Genomic DNA, 7,360 nt, shown 5'->3' with positions numbered 1-7,360 from the left:
GAGGAGGATGGAGGGGGGGGGGGGTAAGAGCAGAGGGTGGGGTGGGAACTGGGTGGAGGGGAACTATGGGGGGAAAAAGAGGGAAGAACTGTAATAATCTGAACAATAAAGATTTATTTAAAAAAAAAAAGAACAGACATATAGATCAATGGAACAGAACAGAGATCCCGGAAATTGACCCAAGCCATTATGCTCTATTAATATTTGACAAAGGAGATACAATGATACAATGGAGTCAAGACAGTCTCTTCAATAAATGGTGTTGGGAAAACAGAACATATACATGCAAAAAAAGAAAGAAAGAAAGAAAGAAACTAGACCACCAATTGACACCATACACAAAAATAAACTCAAAATGGACCTAAATGTAAGTCGTAGGTTGTGGGCTCAATCCCCAGTAGGAGTCATGCAGGAGGAGGCAGCCAATCTATGTTTCTTACATCAATGTTTCTCTTTCTTTCTCCCTCCCCCTTCCTCTCTCTCTCAAATCAATAAAAACATATTTAAAAATAAATAAATAAAGTAAGACAGATTAGGTTACAGACAGAGAATCTAAAAGTGCTACTTAGGTTAGAAAAAAAGATTTGATAGATTAAAATAAATGTGTCATGTCACATTTCTTTAAAATAAAATATTTGCAAAACTTTAATTTTTAAACTCAGATAATTTACAGTAATATCTTATTATATGAGACTTTTAAAACTTTTTAGATGAATTTTATTGGGGTGACGGTTCATAAAATTGACTTTTAAGGACTATATTATTATTCCCTCTTCTCTGAAAGAGTCTTTGAAAATGATAACTCTCAATATTGGTTGTCTGTGCCCTAGCTGGTTTGGCTCAGTGGATAGTGTTGGCCCGCAGACCAAAGGGTCCCAGGTTTGATTCAGGTCAAGGGCATGTACCTTGGTTGCAGGCTATCAAAGTGTGAGGTCATGAGCTGGTAGAACCAACTCACCAGAGGACTCTCCACTGACTGGAAGCTCTGAGGTAGAAAAGCAGAGAGAAACCTCAGCATATACATGGGATTCTGGTGACTTGGAAGGAACTGCCCACACGGTTGCACTAAAAGCAAGGATGTGGCAAGAGCACCGTACTGCCCGAGAGAGGCCTTGCCTGGTGACCAGTGGCTCCAGCCCGCCTAGCTCACTCTGCACCAGGAGGCAGGTGAACTACAGCCCGCTTGTTCTGTAAGAAGCCAGCTGGAAACTATTCTAGGCCTTATGGTTTCCTTAGCAACTACTCAACTCTGTCACTGTGGTACAAAAGCAGTCACAGACAACATGTAAACCAATGGGTGTGTCTGTGTTCCAATAAAACTTTATGAACACTGAAATTTAAATTTCCTATAATTTTCATATGTCATAAAATTATTCTTTTTGTTTTTTTCAACAATTAAAGAATGTTAAAGCCATTCTCAGCTCACAGGCTACACAAAAACAGGTGGCAGGTCTTGGTGGGCAGTCCCGCCCCAGGCCTATAACATTTTAGTAAAAGGCTTATCTTTGCCTTAATTAAGCCCTATCCATTTCTGTGCGTCTAAGTTAACACACCTTTGAGATAAACTGTAACCACCCTCTTGAGTCCCCTGTCCTGGGTCTATCTGCCCTCTGCGCTGTGCGCTCCAGGCCCCAGTCACCACCTGTGGAGGCGGAGCAGGCCCATCCCTGATGGCGCTGCCTTTATCCTGCCCTCCCCAGTGCATCCTCTGCTAGACAGGAGACACTGACCACTGCATCCCACCTCCCACCCATCGGAGGTCTTCCCTTCCCTTACTCTGAACAGCCATGGGTACTGAATTATGATTCTCTAATTCAGCTCTTTGTGAAGTAAACGTCATGACATAGGAAAATAATGTGGGACTGGGGGTACCCAGAGGGATTGGTTTTCTGAGTGCCTGTTTATTAAGTAAAATTCTCAAACACATTTATAGTAAAACTAGAGGCCTAGTGCACAAAATTCGGGGAGTCCCCTCAGCCCAGCTTATACCCTCTCCAATCCAGGACCCCTCGGAGGATGTCCGACTGCCGGTTTCCGGACATCCCTCTCACAATCCTGGACTGCTGGCTCCTAATCGCTCACCTGCCTGCGTGCCTGGTCACCCTAACTGCCCCCCCTGCTGGCCTGGTGGCCCCACACAGCCTGCTGTTCAGTCATTTGGTCATCCCTCTCTAATCCCCCTGCCAGCCTGGTCGCCCCATGCAGCCTGCTTGTTCAGTCGTTTGGTCATCCCTCACTAACCCCACTGCCAGCCTGGTCATAGGTAGCCATCTTGTGAGGGGGTGAGGGTTAATTTGAATATTACCTCTTTATTATATAGGAAGGATAACAACAAAATCATTCTTTTAATCTACAGCCTCTACATTGAAAACCACAAATATTTTCTACTTGAACACAAGTTTTCTGTGGTGCTGTGCCCCAGGATCATCTCTTCCCCACTTTTTGACCGGATTCCAATCCATCCTATTTGCAGCGTCTTAAGGTTTGACCTGGTTGACCCTTAGCTCCTTCTTTGGCATCCCGGCGTGTAGTGTTTCTAACCATTTGGTTTTCAGAGAATGATTTGTCTTGTAAGGGAAGGAGAAGGGATGAGCATCAGAAGATTCAGAGTCCAGCACTGGTTCTGCTACTTTTTAGCTTTGTGACCTTGAACAAGTGAAGGCCTCCCTGCCAGGAATTTAGTGGGGACGGAAACATACCAGTGTCCGTGGGCGTCCCTGCAATCAGACAGAATGATGTGTTCAAAGTGCCTGTCAGACAGAAGCCGTGCAGATGTTTACTATCATCCATATGCTCTGAGTGTCGGTGTCTAATTTTACCCCCTGCAAGATAAGGTACTTGGAAACGGTTCCCTCTCTAATTCTCACTGGCTGTGTTTGGAACAGGCATTATGGTGTTTTGAAATTTTGAAAGCAGTTTTAGTTAAACCTGTAAGAGTGGACTGCAGTATTATACTATAGTAATATTGAAGGATTTCTACAAAATTTTGACTGATTTTATCCATTGTGTAATACTTAAGTCTAAATACCCTGTTTAAAAAAACCTTTGTTTATATTTTTCACATGATACATTTAGACATTTCACCTCTATTCCACATGGTTGGTTTCTAGTCTGCCTTAGCAGCTTTCCTTTTTAATGAAGTTTGCTTAGAGCCCAACCGGTGTGGCTCAGTGGTTGAGCTTTGATCTATGAACCAGGAGGTTACGGTTCGATTCCCAGTCAGGGCACATGCCTGGGTTTCAGGCTTGATCCCGTGTGGGGCGTGCAGGAGGCAGCCGATCAATGATTCTCTCTCATCATTGATCTCTCTCACCCTCTCCTCTCTGAAATCAATAAAAATATTTTTCTTTTCTTTTCTTTTTTTTTAAAAAAAGAAGTTTGCTTAACTGGCATTTGGGAAATTTCCTCATGATACTCAAAATAATCAAATACTGCTTTTAAAAAACAGATTAACTATTAACTATTTAAAACACCCTGCTTTTGTTTTAAAAATGACTTCTAGAAGCAGGTAGTATTTCTTAGTCCCTCTTTGTGGCCTTTAACTTTGTATTTCCTTCTTGATCCTGTGTATGAAAGGGGCCGCATGCTAACCCGGCAAAGGAAGGCCTGCATGGGGGTCTTGCAAACTCAGAGACCTAAAGTAACCACAAAGGATGGTCTGAAATTAAACTTTAACTAAAAGCAGTTATGAGCTCTAGCCAGCTTGGCTCAGTGGATAGAGTGTCAGCCTGCAGACTGAAGGGTCCCAGGTTCAATTCCGGCCAAGGGCACATGCCTCGGTCGCGGGCTCAATCCCCAGTAGGGGGCCTGCAGGAGGCAGCTGATCAATGATTCTCTCTCATCATTGATGTTTCTATCTCTCTCTCCTTCTCCCTTCCTCTCTGAAATCAATAAAGAAATATATATATATTTTTTAAAAAGCAGTTAGGATGGGTAGTCACCTCCTAGGCCGGTATCTTCCCTTACAAGGTCAACCTTTACCATAACTGAGCCTATTGTCTTTTTGCATCTGTAATAACATATCCTTGAAGTGTCTGGGTAACTTGTAACTTCCCTTTTTTTCCAGACCCCTCGGGGCACAACCAAATGCCCTGGGCTCCAGGAGACCATAAATTCCTTCATTTTTATTGTTATTATGTTAGTTGTTGACTGTTAACTACCCTGCAGCCACCTAAGTGTGTGTCTATCATTTTACTTTTTATCCAATCCCAGAGGTTCTCCCCCCTTTGCTTTCTCCGCCTCTCTAATCTATCACCAATAGATGTCATGTAAGCAACCTAGATTCCCCTCCTTTGATTGCTATGTACAAAAATAGATGAAAAACCGCCATTCTCCAGAGCCTTAGCCTAATCCATTGAGATTCTGCTTCCTGGCAATTGTCCACAGTTTGGCTTAAATAAACTCACAAAAATCCTTTACAGGTTTGAATGTTTTTATGTTAATAATCCCTAAAAATACTACTTGCAGGATTGAGTCCTTCCTCTATTAACACAGTTAGGTTGATTGTAAATGTAATAGAAGCTTTAATAACATGCGATTCTTACTTGATACTATCTTAAACTACATACCCAAGCCCTGGCTGGTTTGGCTCAGTGGATAGAGTGTTGGCCTGTGGACTGAAAGGTCCCAGGTTCGATTCCGGTCAAGGGCATGTACCTTGGTTGCAGGCACATACCCAGTGGGGAGTGTGCAGGAGGCAGCTGATCGATGTTTTTCTCTCATCGATGTTTCTAACTCTCTATCCCTCTCCCTACCTCTCTGTAAAAAATCAATAAAATATATTAAAAAAACAAACAAACAAAAAAACTACATACCCAAGGTATGAATAAGATTTTCTTCCTTTATTGTATATTTGGTGTCCATCATCATGATGAGTCATTGAAGTAAGACTGGGCCATATTTTGCATAGTTTGTAGAGAGCAGCACTTCCCATAGGAATGTAATGTGAGCCATACACACGTAATTTTAAATTTTCTACTAAATACATTTAAAAGGGTGATATTTAAAAAATAATAGCTTTTATTATTATCAGAAATACTGTCATTTCCCCACGTAATCAATATGAAACATTTATTAATGTGATATTTTACTTTTTTTGTACTAAGTCATTGAGGTCCGGTGTGACTCAGTGAGGACTGGTGACGTTTACACGACAGCACATCCCAGCTGCTCAGCAGCCAGTGTGTTCAGTGGCCACCACAGGGGACAATGCAGTGTAGCGTGTGCTTATCGGAGCATCGGCAATCAGCGAGCAGTGTCTGCGGTGACTTTGAACGGACCAGGTGCTTTCCTGCAGCGCCCAGTCTCCCAGCTGTCGGGAGTAAATGGGAAGCATCTATGTTCTCATCTGACACACTTAAGTCTTTGTAGAAGTCTTCAGTTTGCTCATAGAGTTCCATGACTGTCTACTTCTAAACAAAATTATATTTGGCCCCAGCAGGCATGGCTCAGTGGCTGAGCGTCAACTTATGAACCAGGAGGTCAAGGTTTGATTCCCGGTCAGGGCACATGCCTGGGTTGTGGGCTTGGTCCCCAGTGTGGGGCGTGCAGGAGGCAGCCGATGGATGATTCTCTCTCATCACTGATGTGTCTATCTCTCCCTCTCCTTTCCTCTCTGAAATCTATTTTTAAAAAAGGTATATTTTTGGAATTTTCCCTTATCAAAATAGTTTTGCATGCTATTATCTGTAGCTATTCACCTTTTTTTTTGTCAGTGGATGACATTTTAATGATGTTTTCCCAAGAAACAAATGGGCTATATTTTAAAGATTATTTGTTGACTTGTCCCTAAGATCTGGACCTGAAAGCATTAAGCTATGAGTAAAGAACTTTAATAGAAATAAGAGTTTTAATAAAAATAGTCTGATTCAGAGCCTAAAAGCATGAAATCTGTCTTGATCACTAGTCTGCATCATTCTTTTTTTAAAAAAAGAGCAAACATTTGCGGCTGGTAAAATGTGTTGTGCATAGGTGAGTTATATCTGGGGAATGGCGCTAAGGATACTTTTTCTTCTTCCAAAGGAATACTAACTGAGTAAAGGAGACGGTGAGGCCCTGAACTGTGTCCTATTCCTCAGAAGGGCAGGCTGGTGGCAGTGTTTTGGTTATGTTAGCAGTGGGACTCCTTACCTCCAGTGGACCACACAGTGTGACTAGCTGGTTCCACTCATCTCTGTCCCAGGAGCCCTTTCACTACATGTGTTGTAATGTACTCCGCGAATCACACAAGGACTCCTCAAGAAGTTGAATTGAAGAGTCACATTTATTGCAAATCCCGGACCATGAGGGGGCATTTCGCTCTCCCAAATCTCATAGTGCCCTCCCCAGCCCCAGCACCAGATTTATATAGGCAAAGATCACAGAGGTATTGATTACATCCCAGGGTTTGGAATGAGGAACCTGGTTTGCAAAAAGCAGTTTACAGAAGCAGACCTAAGCATGTTATCTAAATTATAGTTTTGGGTCTCCGGATCACTGAGTTGACAGAAACACATTATCTAGAGCCCTCGGGTCTTGGGACCAATGAGTCAACAGGGACACGTTATCTGGAGCCCTCTGACCTTGGGATAACTGTGCTGTCCTTCCCAGGTACAGAAGAATGTGCTTTGATAACCAGTATGACCACAACCAATGGGATATCCACATTACAATCAATAGGGTATTTAATCGAATGGGATGATTTATATAATTCAGAAAATCAAAATAACTTTTCTATTATCTTAGCAAGCAAATAAGTACAGAAACCAAACAGTAGGGTTAAAGTTAAACTATAGTTTCTACCTGAGATGACTGCTACCATACTTCACATGCACTATAGTCTATGGGTTGCATTATTTTGTGCTTCATATTTAACCCTCATTAAGCAAACAGTCACTTATTTCAGGTATTCACTGCCTTCCCAACTACGTTGAAACATTTGGAGGTCTTAGAGCAGGTCTTTCTCTTTCTGAACCAACAGCTGTCATATAATTGATAAAACAACGAACTGAAGTAGGGAGGTATGGATGAAAGAGGCCACATGCTAACCTGACAGCTCAGGGAAGGCCTGCATGGCGGGCTTGCAAACTCAGAGACCTAAAGTAACCACAAAGGATGGTCTGAAATTAAACTTTAACTAAAAGCAGTTATGGTGGGTAGTCACTCCTAGGCCGGTATCTTCACTGACAAGGTCAACCTTTACCTTAACTGAGCCTATCTGTCTTTTTGCATCTATGATAACATACCCTTGAAATGTCTGGGTAACTTGTAACTCCCCTTTTTCTGGACCCCTTGGGGCACAACCTAATGTGCTGGGCGCCAGGACAGATACCACAAATTCCTTCATTATCATTTCATTATCATGTTAATTGTTCCTGCACCC

This window comes from Myotis brandtii, unplaced genomic scaffold, assembly GCF_000412655.1.
Source record: "Myotis brandtii unplaced genomic scaffold, ASM41265v1 scaffold33, whole genome shotgun sequence".
NCBI classification, from domain to species: domain Eukaryota; kingdom Metazoa; phylum Chordata; class Mammalia; order Chiroptera; family Vespertilionidae; genus Myotis; species Myotis brandtii.
This window is presented reverse-complemented; position numbering follows the sequence as displayed.